At 43.1% G+C, this 21,496-nt stretch overlaps 1 long non-coding RNA gene across 1 annotated transcript in view; it reads right to left on the bottom strand.

The window, feature by feature from the left end:
- LOC114604137 (uncharacterized) overlaps positions 1–21,456 on the bottom strand; it is a 31,657-nt gene extending 10,201 nt beyond the window's left edge. Inside the window, exon 1 of the long non-coding RNA XR_013394178.1 lies at positions 21,333–21,456. This is a non-coding gene — a long non-coding RNA (uncharacterized LOC114604137). The remainder of the gene's footprint in view (positions 1–21,332) is intronic.
- Positions 21,457–21,496: the final 40 nt, after the last annotated feature.

The following is a 21,496-nucleotide window of genomic DNA, read 5'->3' as shown; positions in this document are numbered from 1 at the left end:
TCATGACACAAGTGTGCCTTTGCCCAAAAAAGGTTGGGAAACACTGGTGTAAGTCTGTTGCAGCAGCTGGATCAAATAAAGAAAACGTCCAAAGGGAAAGGAGAAAACTGATGGAGGAAAGAGTGGCGTGCCTTCATTTTTAAAGTTACTCATTGTATGGTCCATGTACTAACATGTTTTAGAAATATTTTGCTGAGGGAGATGCTTAACATCGACTTCTGGGTCAGCTAGTCTACTTATCGCCACTATTTAAATATGCAAATATTTTAAGGATGATGTTATGACACACTCAGGTTCCTGCTTGTCTCTGCCAAGATACACTAGTCAATGGGCTCTGCATTTCCATGGTGAACAACTAGGAACATAGGAAGCTGCCTGATAAAATCAGACTGTTGGTCAGTACAACTGACTGGCACAAGAGCAGACCAAACATCACTGCCAAGACCTCCAGCATTATAGAATCATGATGAAAACCATGCTGATATAATGATACATTTGGGTGATTGTTCTGGTCTCATAATGATTGCCAGTAAATATGTATTATATAGAAGTGTGTTGTTCATAGAATCATAGAGTTGGAAAAAATGTAGTATAAACACCGACAACTGAGAAACACGGGCCTATGAATGCTCCAATTAGAGAACAGCCTTTATCAAAGGTGTCATGGACTATGAAGACGCTTGAACTCAGGACGAAAGGGAGAAACAAGCTAAGAGGAAAGTACGTTTGGCAACTCTCACCGTAATCAATTCCCATCCGGAAACCTATGTCCCCACTGTGGAAGGACGTGTGGATCCAGAATTGGCCTCCACAGTCAGTTACGGACTCACTGTTAAGACCGTGTTCATAGAAGATAATCTTATTTGGCTACAAGTGATTGCCAAAGAAGAAGAGAGTTGGAAGGGATCGTGAGGGAAAGTCACAGAAACACATCTTCTATACTCAAAGGTACTTAAAAACTTAACGAGTGAGTAACTTCCTATAGTTTGAATAGTACTTGTTAATGTTTTCTGTTTATATTTTCTTTCCAGCCTGTGAACTCAGAGTAGATTGTTCCTCAGCACAATGCACAGCCTTCTTATTACCTGTTTTAAACTATTAATCCTAGGATTTTCACCAATCTTTTAATTTCATTTACATCTTTCCAGTGTGCAGTGCTTCCCTTTTTCTGTCCTGTCATATTTCTTCTCTAGTTAACCACTCTGTTCTCTAATCAGTATACATCCCTTCTACACAAATCTTCCTTTGTACAGTATCTCCCACTGTCCTCAGACATCTTCCATCTCTGTGAGGGATGCTTATCTTTCCAGCCTTTGCTGCCTCATAAAATTATTGTATTTTTAAAATCTAGAGAACCATCAAGCATGTCAGTTTCATGACATGTCAGTTTCATGACATAGGAGCCGGCCTCCCATCCAGGCTGCTGGGTTGCCTAGCAACCTATTTCTCACTTCTCTGATGAGTCATTTGCCTATTGCAATGCCTTGCTGATGTAAGCACAAGCAAGGAAAACAATATCGCAATGGCAATTGCTCCTCTTGGTGTGTGCATATTATTAGTCCTATAAAAGGTTTGTCCACCACGTTGCTGCTACCTTTCCTGTTTCAAATAAGCAGATCTTCTAGGCCTTTTGCCTTCTGAAAATTGACATGTGCACCACTTTGCAGTTAAGCAATGAGACATTTTGACCTGTGTTTTCACACTCCAAAGCAAAGCAAATGGATGCTTTGTCTTCTGAGGTGACAAACAAGGTTCTGAACTTGTTTCATTTCAAAGATGCAGCCAACAAGCCTGCTGCCTCTCCACAACTGAGAGAAAGCAATATGCATGCTAACAATAATTTTAAAAATCAGAAAGGATATAAGTATTCTGCTTTTAGAATGTGGTTTTTGGGGGTGGGGGTTATTGGGTTACTGCTTTTGGTTTGATTTTATATGTTGTCGTCTTGTTGTGAACAGCCCTGAGACCTTCGGGTATAGGGCGGTGTATAAGTTGAATGAAGAAGAAGGAGGAGGAGGAGGAGGAGGAGGAGAAGTCGGTTTTTCAATGAGTGCCACCCTTGCAAACTCTTTCCCCTGCTTTCTCCTCTTTTTTAAAAATAACTACACAAGCTACAGAAAGGGAAGTCCACCTTTACACAGGGCCATCTTACGCATAGGCACTAGGGGCACGGGGCACCCAGGCGCCGGGCTCTCAGGGGCGCCAGGCCAAGAGTCCGGGGCCTGAGAGTTCAGTCTGGGGAAGAACCCACCCATAGGTCGGAGTGCTACGGCGGGCTCTTCTGCTGCGGGTGGTTCTATGCCCCAAGTTCGGGGGTGACCAAGCCAGTGAGATGCTGAGGTAGGCGGCCAGCTCCACCCTCCTGCGTGCCTGGGACTGGGCAACATGGGGGCGGGTGCCGGGTGGATCTTTGCACCCCAGCGTCACATATGCTTAAGACAGCCGTGCCTTTACATATCACTTTTCTGCAAGTTCTTTCCCAGATGATCAGAAAAAAGCACAGATGTTGGGCACTTCTGGACTGTCACTATTTTGTGGGTGGAATTCAACTGCATACTGGCAATTTGAGATCACGTAATTAAAGTTGATTTGGTACTCTTCCACAACAAACCCACTTGTCAATGTAGCACGTTGAGGTCCTGAGCGGCACTGGAAAAATGACAAATACTCAACTACTGCTGCCTCATAATCAGGGTAGCAAAGGAAATTTGAACCATCATTAACTTGTATAATATATCACTCTTTGGAGTGAGGAAACAGCTTTGCTCCAGGAGAGAATCATGCTGCTAAAGTGGTACCTCGGGTTAAGAACTTAATTCGTTCTGGAGGTCCGTTCTTAACCTGAAACTGTTCTTAACCTGAGGTACCACTTTAGCTAATGGGGCCTCCTGCTGCCACAACTCTGCTGCCGCACGATTTCTGTTCTCATCCTGAAGCAAAGTTCTTAACCCGAGGTACCATTTCTGGGTTAGCGGAGTCTGTAACCTGAAGCGCCTGTAATCTGAAATGTCTGTAACCCGAGGTACCACTGTATTTGCAAATCTCCCTGTCCTCTATCTTTCATATTAATAAGTGAAATTGGATGAGAGTCCAAGTGGTGTCTCTGCATGGGACACGGCAAACAGACAGCAAAAGCATTGAGGGAAAAGACCGACTGACTCAGGGTTGTGGGTTCAAGCCCCATGTTGGGCAAAAGATTCCTGCATTGCAGGGAATTGGACTAGATGATCCTCGTGGTCCCTTCCACCTCCACAATTGATATAATTCTACAGACTCATAGAATCATGGTATTATGTATTCAGTGATCTGTGTTTGTCTGAGCTTGAGTCTGGACTAAGGATTCTGAGCTCCTGTGTTGTGATTCAATACATGGTGTCCAATCACAGAACATTTCAGGATTTGGGCCTCTGCCATTGGCCCTTGAACTCTGAGTCATGATTTGCAGCTTGGAAGTTTAGACAGCCAATCACGTTGGGAGTGGGAGTGGCCCAGGCTTTCAGGAATGTATATAAGCATTTGCTTTGCCCGTTTCCCAGTTATATAGTTCAATAAAAGTTCTTGCTGTTATCGCTGTGTTTTGCCTCATGGGAACCCACCCACCCTTCACATAGTTCCCTGAAGTGGTGAGGCAACTCCTAGGACATAATAGCTGGAATCATAGCTGTTTAAAAATAGGCACAGGCGGTATAGTCCAATGTGCTGTAGTATCACAGCTGGGATGTGCATTTTTTAAAATTCACAAGATGTCACTGGCATAGATGAGTTGTGTCGCTCACTGCAGGTGATCTCCCAGGCACCATCCGTTAGATGTCTGCAATGCTCCTGCAGCCATATTCACAGCACATGTAGCAGCAATGAATCTCATTTTCCAAATGACAGAGGATTAATTACAGTTTTGATGCTAGAAAAAGGCACCACCTCTAAAAGAGAACTACTTCGGCAATGATAAATGTTCAGATTCCATGAAACTGTGCATTTAATGTGAAATGTATTGGATAATCAAGAAAGATCTCCGAGGCTGCAATCCTATGTTCTCTCTCACCTTGGAATATTTGGGGGTGGGGGTGGTATTTCTGAGTAAAAATGCACAATATTGCATTGCAAAAGGAGTATGCTCAGGAATCGAACGCCTATAATTTATACCGAGTGCATTAATTGCTTCAGGTACGTTATCTCAATAATCTTTACAACAGACCTGCAGTGTTATTACCCCTATGTTTCATAGGAAAGCTGAAACGGAGTATATAAGAACATCATAAAAAGAGCCCTGCTAAGTCACACCAAAGGTCCAGCATCCTTTTTTCACACTGGCCAAGCAAGTTCCCTATGGGAAGCCTGCAATCAGGGAGGAAAGCAGGGCATGATCTGAACAACCATATGTCAGGAGTGCTCTGATGGTGTTTCCTGCTTGGCAGGGGGTTGGACTTGATGGCCCTTGTGGTCTATTCCAACTCTATGATTCTATGATTCTATGAACAGCACTCTCACCACTTGTGGGGATCAGGTACAATTTAAGCTATTGATTTCCCAGCTCTCAACATTAGTTCTCACACCTTAAAATTCTAATCAAGAACTTTAGTCAACTTTGCCTGGAATATAATGGCCGGTCAGGATGCCCTTGGCCATCCATTTAGCTAAAGCAAGGGTGGGGGTAGGGGCCTTCTGCCATCCAGTGTTGCAGGATTTCAACTCCCATCATCTCTGACCTTTGGTTATGGTGGCTGCGACTGATGGGAATTGGGAGTCCAACAGCATCCCGAGGGCCACAAGCTCCCACCTGTGAATTGTAAGCCATCCTGGGACCTGAAGGGCAGTACAGTGGTACCTCGCAAGACGAATGCCTCGCAAGACGGAAAACTCGCAAAACGAAAGGGTTTTGGGTTTTTTGAGTTGCTTCGCAAGACGATTTTCCCTATGGGCTTGCTTCGCAAGACGGAAGCGTCTTGCAAGTTTGTTTCCTTTTTCTTAAAACCGTTAATATAGTTGCGACTTGACTTCGAGGAGCAACTCATAGCACGCGGTGTGGTAGCCTTTTTTGAGGTTTTTGAAGACTTTGGTGATTTTTGAAGCTTTTCCAAAACTTTTCCGAAACCGTGTTTCGCAAGACGAAAAAAACCGCAAGACGAAAAAACTCGCGGAACGAATTAATTTCGTCTTGCGAGGCACCACTGTATAGAAATACTTACATATAACAAACAAACAAGCAAAAACTATTTCTGGGCTACTGGTTTTGCTTTTCCCTCTCAGCTGCTTTATAATGCAAACATTTGGAACCCAGTTTCAGAGGTAAAGTGGTGGGCAGAGAAAAGGTTACGCCTTCTTCTTCCTGCCTACCATTCTCCTCCCCACCTTCAAATCTCCCCTTGTTGCATACGCACCAACTCCTATGGGCTGAGGTTTCTTCCACCCCCTCAATATTGTTTAGCAGGGGACTCAGCCAAACACCAAGCCAGATGTGGCACGGCATCAGTGGCAGGCTCCTCCTGAGCATGAGAGAGGAGGAGCCACGGCCATTGGTGCTGCAAGGTGCTGGGCTAGGTGCTCAGTCTCCTCCCAATGATGCACGCACAACATGCATCATGTGTGTGATGTCATACACGTATGACATCACAGACATGTGATGCGCATGGCATCGCATATGTGACGTGACAATGTCCCCCCACCCCAATTGTTGGCCAAAGCTGGCGCTTCTGCCTTGTTGACACCATTTCACAGTGGAATAAGTCCAACTTCCTTCTGTCCAACTTTGTTTGTTCTATCAGTGTTCCCGAAGCTATTCCCAGAGCTTGAACACTTTTGGTAGTTTTTCTCTACTACAGTGGTACCTTGGGTTACATACGCTTCAGGTTACATACACTTCAGGTTACATACACTTCAGGTTACAGACTCTGCTAACCCAGAAATAGTACCTCGGGTTAATAACGTTGCTTCAGGATGAGAACAGAAATCGTGCTCCGGCGGTGAAGCGGCAGCAGGAGGCCCCATTAGCTAAAGTGGTGCTTCAGGTTAAGAACAGTTTCAGGTTAAGAACGGACCACTGGAACGAATTAAGTATGTAACCAGAGGTACCACTGTACCTGCATGCATGGTGCTTTATAGAGTGCAAGAAGACAAGGTCCCTGTTCTGAGGAGCTTACAGTCTAAACCTTGATACATGGGAAATCTTTTTTTTATTTGGTTTATTCAATTTATTTCCTTTATTTTAGCTATGGTCATAGATATGTTTTATATACCAACTATACTGGAACTGGTCACGTTTCCCAATATTTATTTCTTCCGTATTATTGCAGCTACGCTGAATGGTGTGCATGTTCAGTTATATATTGACAACAAAATTAAAGAATCTAGTCTGTCCCATTTCCAGTACCAACTCAGCTTCAGAAACAGAGCTTCTCTCCATTCAGTTCCCTTGAACATAACTGAAAACTTTAAGCTGCACATCTTTCACAATAAAGAACTGTCCTACTACCCTCTCCAGAGTTATTTTTTCTTAGAAAGAATGTTCATTAATGCTAATTTCGTTCCTTTCTCTTTAAAATTATTATTTTAATTATACAGTGGCCAAAGCCAACGGATGCATTTCCTTGCCTGGGGTGAAGGACAAGATGGTGCTCTCCAAATTCCATGTACAGGAGTTGACATGACTGACAGCTGAATTTCACTTCAGCACAACAACAAGGTGGCATCCCCCATTACTTCTGAGAGCAGCAAGCTAGTTCAGGTGGGCACAGGGCAGACCTTGTGGGACAAAGAGCCCTGTCCCCCTGCAGAAGGAAATGGCTGAGGAGAAATAGAGGGTGGTTGGGGATGGGGGCTGCCACATCTGCCCCCCAATACCTGATGCCTGAAATGGTTGTCTCACTCTGTCTGATGAGAGGGTCAGTTCTGACTGTGATTATTATTTTGTCTTCCTGTCGCTCTGTTTGTCTGGCAAAACATTATTGGCTTCAATATATAATTTATGTATTTCATTCAGTTGGGTTCTTTTTTTCCTTTTTTCCTAAATATTTTTTTAAAAAAACCAAGTATTTACAATAGCATATGAAAGGTCAGCAATAATATTGAATTACAATAAGCTATTTCCCTTTGCTTCCTACTCCCATGCTATTTAAGAGCAAACAGTGGTGAAGCAAAAGGCAATTTAGAAGTACATGTATCTGCTAGGCCCTCTAGTGGAATTTGCAGGCTGTTTTCTTCTGTCCTTCTCCACCAACCATTTCCTTTTAAGCAAGACCCGTTTAGTTCAGCAGGGCTTACCCACACTAAATGTCTTTGGTTTATGGCCTTTAGTTAAAATGTGTTCTTACTCTGTGTGAAGGCACACTTTGTTCACTCATTTCCTATGGGGCATCTACGTGACATTGTCATCAGGTAGTGGCCCTCCTATGTTTTCTCTGTGCTTCTTCCAGTGAACCTTCACTGTTACGCTTCCTGGCACCACTATTTTATTATCATGCATTTTGGCTGATGATAGGAAATACTGAAATATTCACAAAACACTTAATGGAAAAGGCATTCTAGTGCAAATTTTAAAATTGTTTTAAACAGGACTTTTTTCCCCGGCCGGAACTCGCCGGAACTCAGTTCCAGCACCTCTCAGGTGGGCACCATTGCCATTATAAGAGAACAAGGGAGGCATTCGTCATGAATTCTGGAACCTCTTTTTTTAGAAAAATAGCACTAGTTTTAAGAAACATGCATGCACTATCTTTTCCACATTTCCCCCAATATTCTAATTTGTGATATAACTAACAAGCATAGGGCTAGTTAAATGCATTAAGGGTTAAGATCATAGAATTGTATTCCTAGCTAGGTCATGCCCCTCACCTGGAAGGAAGGAAGTTAAGTTTCCTTCTTTGTTCATTCTCTTTCACCATGTGAATTCACTGAGATAGGACATGCCTCAGCTTGCTCTCTGTAAGCTCTGACCGCGTGCTTAGAGCTATTTTACCATATTTTATAAACCCAATACTTTCTACCTGTGTTCTTCTTGTTGCTGCATGGAATAACACATGAATGTAAACTTTGGAGTTTTGTAAGTAAAGCATATAAACTTACTAACAGTGTGGTCTGTTCATTGAAACAGGGGCAGAGAGGGGGAAGCACTGTAAGTGGAATAACAGGATATTTAAAAGGTTTAACGGCCTATTATTCCCACGCTTCATTGTGCTGCCTGATTCTGTGATTTTAAATTCTGCTGGGGTCTCTTTCTTGCTGGAGAGCATGTTTAGGCCTATGCTTTGGATCTTGAGATCCAGCGAATTCTTTTATTAATTACCCCCCACAAGTGATCTAAATCTACCAGAAGGCATTACAGTGGTACCTTGGTTTGCAACCGTTTTGGATTACAACCGTTTTGGATTACAACCATGTCAAACCATGTGTGTCCCTTTTTTTGGATTACAACCCATTTTGGGGGGGATTACAACCCCCTTTTTTGTTTTTGAGGCCCCATTAGCAAAAGCGCGCCTTGGGTTACAACCTGTTTTGATTTACAACCGGACCTCCGGAACGAATTATGGTTGTAAACCAAGGTACCACTGTATGGACAGATCTGCTGCTCCCTCTATAGAGATGGAGATCCGATTGAACTCAGTCCTACTGAACTCAGCGGAAGTTACTTCAGAGCAAAATGCACAGGATCAAATTGTAGGCTTTCTAAATAAATTTTAAAAACCAGATCTTGGCTTAACCAGAACTTTAGTTTTGCTTCCAAATGTGTCCAAATAACAACCATGAAATCTGCACATATCTTTCCAGATATAATTTAGCACCATTATTTCTGTAAAGGCCAGAGAACCGTAAAGCAATTCTAGAATGAAGGCTGCCAAGTAGTAATCAGCAGCAGGAGGTAAGACCAAATTTGCCATGTTTGCTCTTAGCCAAAAGGCTGAGAAGCTGATGACACTGAGCTCTATTTCTCAAAAAACATCTGATTCAGGAGAGACTGTGTAGGACTGGACCAGTGACTGGGGGCAATAGTGGGATGCATGAGGAAAATAAGCTGAGCTGAAATTCGGGTGGAATGAATCCACTGTGGGCGAGTGATTCCCAAGTCTGAGAACTTAGTCAACTGCCTGCCCTGAATGGGGTTGCGCTTCGCTTGAAGGAGCAGGTACATGATCTGGCAGTGCTTGTGGACCTAGTCACTGGAGGCCTCCGTGGCTAAAAGTGTATTTAACTAGCTGTACCTGGTACAACAGCTATGACCGCTCCCGGACTGGGAGAGCTTGAGCACAGTAGTTCAGGCATTGGCGACTTCAAGACTGGATTAATGGAATGCCCTCTATATGGGGCTTCCCTTGAACTTGAGCTGGGAACTGCAACTAGTGGAGAATACTGTAGCAAGGTTACTGCCTGAAGTGAGGCACTGTCAGCATATTATACATCCGCTCAGAGATCTGCACCACTTGCCAATTTGTTACCAGGCCAAGTTCAAGGTGTAACTATCAGTATATAAAGCGTTTAACCGTTTGGGACCAATTTACTTGCAAGATCGCCTTACTTCATTTGTGCTCACTCAGCTGCTTCAATCTGTGGAACTGGCACTTGTTTAGGTACCACACAATAATCACCCCACATTTGCAAGAAATCTTTATTTTGGTGCGGCATGAATTACAGTTTGCAACTGCTTTCCTATTGACACTAGGGAGGCACTTTCACTTTTTATTTTGTTCTTTCTTTCTTTTTCTTAGGTAAGTCTATCCAGACATGTAAATGTTGATGTGTTTTAATCTCCTTTTAGTTTACTGCTGATTTTGATTGTTTTGAAATGTTTTTAATTATTTGTTTTTACCCGTTTTTTATTGATAGATAATTGCAATATTTCTTGTAAACTCCTTAGAAGTTTAGTTATCAACAAGCATTATATGCATTTTGAATTCTCCCAAATGTTTATTTGGCACATACACTTCTCCTGGAGTTCAGCAACACAGCCTTTGAAATGATCCACATGCTATCATATTTTTTTAGGCATAGCTGGTCATAGCTGGTGGGTAGGGCTTTTCCTCCCATTAGCAAGTTCTGAGAACGAAGAGGTTTGTTTGAAATACAACCAGAATGCCTCTACTCTGGCTTTCCAGAGGATCAAATATTATATGATGGAATATAGATTTTTTTCCCTCTCTCTCCTATAATATGAGCATAAGGAAAGCAAAAGCTATATTGGGAAATGACTTCTAAATATGACAGACGGCTGCCAGGCCCAAAGAAGAGGTAAAAGTTAGAACCTGTCCGCAAATTGAAGATAAATAAGCTACTTCTGTAGCCCAATGGTACAACCCACAGCTGAGGAGCACACAGAGGGTGGATATTATACACTACCAGTGATATACGCCCTTAAAGTCACTTTGATACACCATTACTGCTTCATTCTGCTCTGTATTAATTTTCAAGCATCTTAGCCAGTCTTTCATTGCAGCATGGCACAGCATAAAAATCAAGAGTGCAGGACTTGCATAATTTTATGTCTTTACACATTATAATTAATCACAGTGAACCTACCCTAGATGTTCTACCTTAATTGGCTGTGCCCCCTTGTGAACTAAATTCATTTCTTTCCCTGATGTGTGAAGAACGAGTTTTTGGAGGGATATAATTGTCAGAGCATGAAAGGGAAAAGATATTCAGACTTCAGAAATACTTCCCTGTAGCCCCATTCCAAAAGTTTCTCTGTGTGTTTTGTTCATGCAGATTCAAAGACAAGAATGAAGCAAGTAACACCCTCGTGGGGCATTTATTTTTAGGCACGTGAAACTTTTTCTGTCATTAGCAGTGCATCATCTACCTCATGTGGAGCTCTGTAAATAGTTAAGGTGAGATTATCAGCCTCTGACAGGAAGTCCCTGAGCTGTTCCCTGCCATCCATGTTAACTGTGGCCTGTAAAATGTATTTCCACTGCCTCCCATTCAACTCCCCTGATTTAAAAAATCAGGTTAGCCCAGTACTATTCGGCTCTTGCTTTTGTTTTCATTTTTCTAACCCTCAAAAGTGCCACATGCTACAGCATTGAGACTATTTCAATAATATTGTGCCAGGCACTCCTTGTTATCAGGATCTCACTCTCTGGATCACCACCTTGTCATTGTGAGTGGGCTTGTATGTTCCAATGACCCTTGTGAGAAAAGCCGTTGGGAGTCTAGGACTCCCAGCAGGGTCACCCAAGGCGGTAAGGTCAAAGGGGAGGAGCTAGACAAGGAATGATCTAAGAAGTCCTCAATGGCAGAACAGGCGGAAGATAACAAGTGGCATGTTACAACGGCTGGGAAGGTGGATGAAGGCTGCAGCAGATAAGAATCTACCAGTTGTCGTGATACTCATGCCATCGGAAGAGAGCATTTCTGCGAAGACTGTGCGTTGGTCAGTGTGTACTGATCTACACACATAAAACAAATTCACACACAGGTGTCTTCCAAAAACTCATCCCAAACCCAAAAATGTCCCCTGGAGATCGGCAAGTGGTAATGGGGGCAGGACCACCATGAAATCTGGAAGCCCCATGTCATTTACCAGCACATGGGCGGTGGATACAGAGTCAGTCGTTCTGACTCAAGGAATGAGGCAGTTGAGCAGCTCAGCAGCTGTATCCATGACTGAGCAGTCCTATTTAGGATCCACTCTGCTCACCCCTAAAAGAAACACCAGGACTGGTTTGATGAGAATGACAGTGAGACTGAATGCATTATTGACAAGAAAAGGAAGAACTTTCAGATCTGGCAAAGAGACAGAAACTGCGCCACTAAGGAAAAAAATTCTCAATGTATTGCTGCCGCCACCTACTGAGCTCCAGAGAGCAGTAGGACTCTCCCTCTACATGCTTGCGTGAGTACATCCACACAAGACATGGGAGGTGAGATATACTGGCCCTAGAAGCTACCCATACCAGAACACAGTTAAAACATAAACATACATTTATTTAGGGAATGTAACACTCAGAACAAGTAATCAATTTATACAGATTACTAAAATAAAGAGTTCTACTGTCCTAATGCAGAGTTCACTAATGTGACATGTGTGGGCCTCAGTGTGCCCTCCTGCACTCCTGTGACACCTGCTAAATATCCCCTGAAATTTCAACGGACAGGAGACTATTAGCCCTTCCTGCTCAGTTCCTGTTTGCACTGGTTCAGCTCAGCCTCTTAATCACATACCCTTAAACCTGCCCACTGTTCACTTCATGCCACAATTGGACACCCAGCCTCCCATTAGTTCTGAACAGAGGAGAGGTACGAAGATCTTTTCTCAGTGAGTGTGGCAGTGACTAATGTAGGTGCCTTTCCCCCACTGATGGGCAGCTGATGCGGGGGGGGGGGATACCCCACCATTTTGTGGTCCTGTCTCTTGTTCTGCTCTTTCAACTGTGGCAGCCATTATCCCATGCTCTCCACAGCACCCATATTGTGTAATTCCACACGCTAACAGCAGCTGTTTTGTGACTGCAACCCACAGGAGTTCCTCAAAATTCCAGATATGCCCCCAGCCATGTTTTCATTCCCTCTCCTGCATTCAGCTTTCGCCTGTGGCTCCTAGAAGATGTCAGCATGCAACAGTGGCCACACCCCAGGAAAAGGCTTCAACTTGCAAGCTAAACCAAGTGAGGGTAGCCTCGGTGAGCGAAGACACGCTATGGTGGATTGAACTGACAAACCAACGGTGGGTTCCTGCACATGCTGTGAGGGGCAGATGGGGCTTGGGACGGTAGCCTACCTAAGAGAAGGAGCACTCTGATCCTAAACTTCCACTGACTTGCGAGGGAGCTTCGAGAGAAGACTAAGAAGTAAACTGTACAGAAATCCAGCGTGGAGTCCCTAAGATGGTTAGATGGCAGCCCAGGACCCCCAGACACACTGCCCAGGACTGCACCCTGGGGAGGTCACTTCTGTGCTGAAAATGCAGCCATTTTTCACCCCTAGAGGTGCACTCCATTGTCTCTCAACAGATGCCAACAACCTCACATCTCAACTATGATTCTCCACAGTCACTCACTCTAACTCCATCCAAAATCCCATCACATTCCTCTGCCTTTCAACATTCTTCCAATCACTTTATGTGGGTTCTGTAATGGAAGGTGGGTAGGATATAAATTTAAAGTTAGTACATAAATTTATCTCAGCTGTTTATCAGTGTTCTCCTGGTAAAAAACCAAACCAAGCCACAAAACATTTGATCATGCCTGAATTCTTTTGAGTGAGCTGGGTTTTTATTCTAAATGGAGGCTGATTTATATAAAGTCAATTGTGCAACGTGAAGTATCCCTTAAATGAAACTGCTTAAAGAGCAGTGAAGGCATCATCATGGCAAGAAAGGCTCAAGTGATATGGGAAGCTATTCTGTAGTTGCTGCCACTAGGTGGAGCCATTATACACCATTGTTTAAGGATTGGGGAAAGGAAATCATAGTGTTTACAGCTGAAAACTTTAAAAAGTGATGCCACAAGAGACCGAAGTGTGGGACACACTTTAGTGAGCGTGCAATTTTTATTATTCAAAAGAGCTCTAAGAATTCCATCCTCTGCAGGTGTTCCCCAGAACCAGGGTGTATTCTCAGCTCTCTCCCCCCCCACCCGCCCCACTGTGGAAGCTACCTGTGTATGACCTCTCCTCTGCACCCCTGAACCTTTTTGCAACCAGAAGAGAACAGGAAAGGAGAGAGGGAAAGAAAAACAGCAATAGAAAGTTGAAGTTGGGGAAGAACTAAGGGGATGCTGCCCCCCTCCATATAATTCTTTAGGGATAAGAATATTTTCTGTCCCCATAGTTAGACACCTAGATGCCCTCTCCCCCAAAAGTATAACTGAGAAGTTGCTGAGCCACCACCCACCCCACTATAACTGTGGTGACTAGGATTTGCCCAGAATGATTATGGTCCTTGTAAAATACAGCCAAGGTTCTGTTTATATTTCTCGCTATGGTATACTAGGGTTTAATGGAGGATCATCACAAAATGACTGCTCAAAACTGTGGTTGTTGCCTGTAATAAGGAATTAATGCATTATTTACAACACTGTCCAGGGTACAAACTTAATCTTACCATTATATCTGACTGTCCTTCAGTTTGTCTGAATGCCGTTTGCCTCTTTTTAAGAAGCAGCCTAGCTGCTTATTAAACCACATATCCCAATTACACAAAAACTTATTTCACACTACACAGTTTCTTCAAACAAAATGTGTCTGGTTAGAATAAACAATGTCCAGAACTGCTTCTGCTCCTTGCACCCGATCAAGAAATGGTTCCTGCTATTATTTCATCTCTCCCTCTTTACAGAACATTACTTTGTACATAATTGATTTTCTTATCCCTGAAGTTATGACATCTGGTACATGACTGTATCTTGTTTAGCACAAATGCCTGCCCAATAAACAGCTTTCCCAGCTCTTCTTTTACATAGCTCAGTTCCCAAACGACTTATTTACTTAGGTATTTCTTTCCTTAGGTTTCATAGTACAATTCTGTCATTAAAAAACAAACCATGGCACATACTTTTAATTCCTCTTTATAGTTCCAGTAAGAAACTTCAACTCTTTCATGCTTCCTGTAAAGCTGATAGTATTTATTGAGATGTTCTATTGTTTGCAATACAGTGGTACCTTGGTTTACGAACTTAAATCCTTTCCAGAAGTCTGTTCTTAAACCAAAACCATTCTTAAACCAAGGCACGCTTTCCCTAATGAGGCCTCTCGCCGCGAGTGCCCTTCCACCATTCGGATTCCGTTCTTAGACTGAGGTAAAGTTCTCAAACCAAGACACTATTTCTGGTTTTGCGAAGTTTGTAAACCAAATCATTCTTAAACCGGACTGTTCTTAAACTGAGGTACCACTGTAGTTGTTTATAATTCCTTCCATTTTAGTCACAAGCCTAGCAAATCATGAGATCTACAATCAAATCAGCCTCCTCAGAACTTATACTCCCTTTCTCCTCATTCTGTGCCACATGCCTTGGATCAGCATGTGTTAAGCATTTAGTTATCACACACAGTTGGTTATTATTTGGATTCATGGAGACTCAAAGCATTTCTGAAAAATGCCTCCAATGTTTTGTGGGTTTTGCACCCTGAAATAACCCTAACAAGAGAAGACTGTTCTGGCACTCCTAGTACTCTGCACAGTGCCAACCTTCCTTTCTGTAGGAAATTAGCATGATGCTCCCATGCTAATTTCTTCCTAAATACACAAACACCGTTTGTGAACTTTGCCCCCCAACAACCTGAAGTCAAACAGCTTTCACATCAAAGTAGCGTCCCCCTCAATATGCCCAAGAATGTTGTTCAACTGAAAGAATTATTTTCAGGCAATATGCTCTCAAATGCTATGCTCACATATCAAATATATTTTCTCTTTATAGATCTATGTTTGGATGCTTTGATTGAGATTCCTGCATTTCAGGGGGTTGGAGTCCCTTCCTGCCCTACAATTCTATGATTCTCATATTAAAGATCTTTGGTTCACTGTGACATACAAACCTGGGCAGTATCAATGAAATATAACAATCAATACAATAAATAGCAACATACAGACAAGTTGTATAGTAGCACAATATTCAAAAAATATATAGTGTAGAACAAGTTTACTGTTTATATAGTGCAAACATGCCTTAACTTGGAATTCCCATGCTTCTTCCATTTGTGTTAACCTGCAAGTGGTTTAACTATTCTGTTAAATCAAATGCTTTTTTATTTTATGATTTCCTTTTTAAAGATTTTATTAAATCCACTGAATTTTATGAGTCCTCTTGGAGGAACATGCAACATTTAACTTCACTGTGGGTCTATCATAGTTCTAATTAGCACAGCAGGTCAAGCAATACACTGAAGGGACTGTACAGACATGGACATGGTTTGAATCCAAACCCATGTTTGGCCAAGAAGCACACTGGCTAACTTTGGACCAAAAGGCACCTCTGAAACTAACTTGTATCAAATATAGTGTCATGAGACAAGGGTTGTACTCAATGGAATTTTGAGAAAGACACTCTGAATCAATGAATCCATTTGTTTTGTTTTTTTTTAAATGTCTAAAAAGTCACGTCTGTAGGACAAGCTTAGTCTGCCAGATCTGAACATAAGAAGAGCTCTGCTGGATCAGACCAGAGACTCACAATGCCCAGTCAGATGCCTATGGGGAGCCAGCACACAGGAAAGAAAGGCTTTTGCAATACTAAAGAGTTGGCAAAGTACAGTTGGTTTGTTACCATAGGAATTAATGGCTGGATAATCCAGTCCTTTGTTACATCTGGCCACACCAGGGTGAGTGTTACACCAAGAGTCAAATGTAACTGACAGTGCAATCATGGACATGTCTACTCAGTGGGGTTCAGTGGGCCTTTTTCCCACTAAGAGGGTACAGGATTGCAACCCAAATCTCTTAGAGGGTTTCTGTAGTTCTCTTTACCCTGAAATGCAACTGAAATTCTGACTCTTCCTGAGCACTAAGAGGAAAGGAGATAAGCCCATCTCAAATCTTACCACCTTCCTTACCTTTCCCCTAAACTTCCATTATGGAAGGACCTGTCCACTCCCCAAAGTGAGCAGTTAATCAGTGTGATGGGAATGTTGGAGGCATATTAACTCCCCAAGCAGCAATGAGAGTTCATCTCTCAGAAGTGACTCTCTGCCCATAAACAGCCATTGTAGCTGGTCACAGTTTTTCCAGGAATGTTTGATGAATGACACACTGAAGTGGCTGAGCCACACTCATCAATTTGCCAGATGCCCCCCGTTGAGCAGCTGAGCATAGCTGCTCAAAGCCCAGATTGGGATCTAGATTTTTCTCTCAAGTGTGAGGTTATTTAGACAAAAGACTGCGAGATAGACTGGATTATTACAAACAAGGGCTGATCAAAAAGAAGAAGCAGAATTAGAAATGATCCGCAGCTGCTAAAAGAGGAGTTTAATTAATTTCAAAAGGAATGGGGTCCCAGCAACTGGGACTTTATGCCAGGACTTCAAAATTAATTGGGTTGGCTTTTAAAAGTGCTTGCGAGGAACTGAGATAATAGCCACATTCTTTAAAGAAGGAAACTACAACAGAAGGCTCAGGTTGTGGATACAGGAGCACAAACAACAGGTACTAACTATTTCAATGTAGTCAACATTAGCCCACCTGTTAGAGAAACTGATGCAATAGTTTCTCTAATGTAGGGCAGCAATTTAGCATTTCCTGGGCTCCACTTGGTTTCCTTACACCCCCAGCTCTCCCCACCCTTTAGTTTCAATGCTATGCTACTGCTAACACAATGGCAGCAAACCTCCACCTCCCAATCTGCCTCCTCATTCTCATTCTGGGAAAGGTGGCCTAGGACAATGTCTGTGCCATCACCACTTTTCCAGAGTTGCTACACATTCTCTTTTAAAACTATTTAAAGGTTTAAGGTAACTTAGCATTGGCAAAGTATGAAAAGTAAGGGAAAAGGAGAAGAGGCGAAGAGGCGTATATAAAGCTCCTAACCCATTGCTGCGATTGTTTATAGGGATGTTTTTCTGTTATGACTTTCTCTCCAGGCATATAGCATGAGAACAAAAGAGGCCTAGTAAATGGGCTCTGGTGAGCTCCTGGGAAGTCTCACAGTCTCCTGCCAGAGTGGGAGCTTAAACTCTGCTATTATACTTTCTGCATACTGTGAGTTTGCCATCACATCATTCATCTGTACCAGTTATCTCCCATGTTCCTTTTCTCTCCAAATTCACTGCATTTGCAGGTGCCATTTCTCCATACTATTATGAAGAAATAGCACCTGCCAACTCATTGTTATGGTGGGAGAAGTTTGCCCATCTCTCTTTTGCCTTCTGACTCGCCTCTCCTCTGTGCCCTACACATCACCTCATTTCTAAATCTCTTGCCTTCCCCCATTTTGCCCATATAATCTTCACAGCAGATGTATTCTGTACTGCAGGGGTTGGACACCACCAGCCTGTGAAACAGTCTTAGCTGGACAGGTTGTCATATTTGGTCTGTAATGCCTTAAAAACCCACATGCCACTTAGCTGATGTCTGGGGGGGGGGGGTGATGTTAGCCGATAGGCAGGGACAGGCTTTTATTCAGCACTGGCTGTATGCACCATTTGTCCTGAGGGTAACAGGTGCGCACACAGCCAAAGCTTAGTGTAAGCCTGTTTGAAAGCTCTTTTGCAAACATCTCTGTGCTGCTCTTGAAACCTCTGGACTGGAGCTTAGACCTAGAGGGAGGAATATGCCTGGAAGAGAGGCCAAAATAATATTTGTTCTCCCTTTCATAGAATTATGTAATTGTAGAGTTGGAAGGGGCCCTGAGGATCATCTAGTCCAACCCCCTGCAAAGCAGGAATATGTAGCTGTCCCAAATGGGGATCAAACCTGCAACCTTGGCATTATCAGCACCATGCTCTAACCTACTTTCCACAGCCTCAACCTCTAAAAGAATCACTTACTTGGGTCTTTCCCATCCCAGAGAGGCAGCTGCTCCAGACTGTGCTGGAAATGAAGACTATCTGGCCCAGAGATTTAGGATCCTAACCAGGAGTTGGCAAAGTTGCAATCAGCAAAGAAAGCCCTCTAACCCATGAGTATAATATCTGTAGAGGAAGTAGTTATGCTTACATGAAGAGAGTTAATAAACAAAATGTCTCCCTCTTCTTCCCCATCCTGCTTCCAATCTTCTCCATAGCCTTTTTAGAAAAACTTAATGGAACAGCTGTGTAATTTTCCCAGGTGTAGATGATCCATCATCTGTATAAATTGCTCAACCACTATTGTGCTCTAGCCATTTCCTTCTCTATAATCTCTCCTTTCTAGGACTAGTAAACTCTATTACTTCTACCCTTCCCTTCCCAAAATGTATTGCCTGTATATCTGTTTTTCTCCCTCCCTGCAGCTTGGGCAATCATTATCTGCAGTACAGTGAGGGGGTATTTAACACTTTTCCCACACACAATGGTTTCACTGCAAATCACCCCCCCCCCTTTCTCTGAAGCTGGGAGTAATGCAACTGCCCATTTGGCTACAGAGTCTTAGAAATCTGCAATTAGAGTTCCTTTTTCACTTCTAGCCTAAAGCAGAAAAGCAATGATTAGGGTACTGATAAATCATCCAAATTGGGAAGTTCCCCATGTGGAAAGTCTACTGTGCAGTTCTGCACAAAGTTGGCAAGAAAACACTCTGCACACAGTAGGACCAATTGACATAACAAATCTCTGCATTGAGCCGCTGCCACACAAGCAGTCTCCAGACTGTCACTACTTTATGGGAGGGATTCAAGCACATACCATAAATGTAGGTTTGCATAACCAAAGTGAATTAAAATGGCCTGTTGCCCTAGAGCAGAGGTGGGGCACCTTTTGGCCTCACCTGTCCTCACCCCACCCCCAAGGCACCTTTGACAGGTGGGTGGACAACCCAGCTGATGACTGACAAGTAGGTTGTCCCACCCACCTGTCAAAGGCCCAACTGGCTTTTGGACACTTGGGAACAGCAGCTTGGGAAGTGCTGAGCCAAGGGCAGGCAAAGCTGTTTTCCTGCAAAGATCAGCTGTTCAATTGAGTTTCCCATGGGGAACTTGGTTGCTCAGCTGATCCAGCAGTTGCAAAGTCACTGCTCATTAGCTGAGAGGCAGTGACTTCCGCTCTGCTTTCTGCTGGGGTTGGTTGCATGCCAGTTGTGTCCACACCATACATCATAAATAACTTTAGGTATGGAAAAAGTATATATGTAGTTTGCAGGAAATGGCCTTGTGGGACAAACTGGGACCCATGTAAGGCCCAAACTGGCCTGTGGGTTGGAGGTTCCCCACCCCAGTCTGAGTGCAACAAAGTAGCTTTAAAAAAGAATGAGACTTTTTGCAATTTGGAAAGTGAAGAGGAAAATCACTGAAAAGTGTGGGAATGGATGATTATCAGGAAGATGTATAAACATGCTGTAAGCTACAGAGGTGTTTCTCAGCAGCCTTTATGTGGCTCATGTTAATTCCCAGAAAAGAGGTAAGTAATGAATATATCTGCTTTTAGGAATTGAAGTGCCCTTCCTATCCTATGGTAGTTGACAACAATGGTACATTGTACAGGGACAGATAAAACCAAGAAGCTTAAGCTCTTCTTCAACTTTGCTGCTCTGTCTTATTTTTGATGGGAACTAGGTCTACCAGGAAAAGCACCACTAAAGGGAAAGTGAAGTAATATTTCTAACTGGCACAGGAGAGGGATTCTCCTTAAAGCATGTGTCATATATTGGCTGCTGGATAAAGTGTAACTAAACACAGATGAATGAGTATACTTCAGTTAAAAAAAATAGAAACTATTTGCAACAGTATAGAAGGGGAATGGGGTGGTGGGGGTTCATTAACATACTTTGATGTGCATTGTTTAAAACCCAGATAAGAATGCTTTTGTTTGGTTGATGACTTTGGTCCAAACCTCAGTTTCCTATCAAATAGCTTCTCCTTACCCAATGGGCAATGACTAGACTAGAGCATTGGGTTCAAGTGTGCAAAACCTCAGGTTCAAAGTGCTGGAGAATGGAAAGGTAACCTTTGGGATTGCAATCATATACACACTTAACTAGAGCACAGTAGATATGAACTGATTGTGCTGTACATATTGATCCAATGGCTATACATTTCCTATGTGACATCAAATGTTTGCCACAATAAGAGACAAAGTACTGTGCTAGGAGGAGAGCTGGAATGACCTAGAAAGACATCTTTAAAGACCTTTTGCTCCCAGCCAGAAACAATGTGAAAAGCCAGAAGCTTCTCATGTAGTTGGTCGGTTGTTTTTTTAGAGGACACCTAGTCTGGCCTGTGCTTGAAGACCTCCAAGAAGGGGGACATGTAAGCACTCTTCAAATCTCATTCAATATTATCGTTTTGTTTCTTGGTATGTCTATATCCTAGCTTGTGTTTATATATGTGTGTGTGTTTTTATACACACAGAGACAGACACAGTGACACTGGCACCAGATACATCATAAAGGTACTTCCATCAGTTTATACAATATAATGAACAGCCTTATCCCGTATAGTATAATGAATGTGCAGATCTGACCTTTATGCTTGAGATACAAGGCTCCATTCAGACGCACCCTATGAAAACCGGGCTCCGGTTTATTACTTCTTTCTCACTTCAAGGTTGAATCTACGTGGCTGTTGATTTATATACCTCCAAATTCGCTCGTTTGCTTCGCCAGTTACCGTGCAATCCTAGACATGTTTTGGGGGGCGGCGGTTTGTGTGTGTGTGTGTTTTTTATCATGTATTTTATCACGTGGCGTTTTTATGTTGTGAGCCGCCCTGAGACCTGCGGATGAAGGGCGGTATGCAAATTTGATAAAATAAAAGACTCAGAAGTCAGCACCACTGAGTGCTTGCCCAGTGGGGCTTAGTCCCAGGAAAGCGGCTCTAAGACTGGGCGCCTGGGCCCATGAGGTGCTTCCTTCCGGCTCCTCTCCGGCGTGTTTCTGCTCGCTTCTCCTCGCCTTTCCGCGCACGACGCCATCCCGCTGCGCTGCGTGGCGCAACCTAGTCCTTAGTGA

This window comes from Podarcis muralis, chromosome 9 (genome assembly GCF_964188315.1).
Source record: "Podarcis muralis chromosome 9, rPodMur119.hap1.1, whole genome shotgun sequence".
In the NCBI taxonomy this organism is placed as follows: Eukaryota; Metazoa; Chordata; class Lepidosauria; order Squamata; family Lacertidae; genus Podarcis; species Podarcis muralis.
Note: the sequence above shows the minus strand (reverse complement) of the source record. Positions and strands in the feature narration are given on the sequence as shown.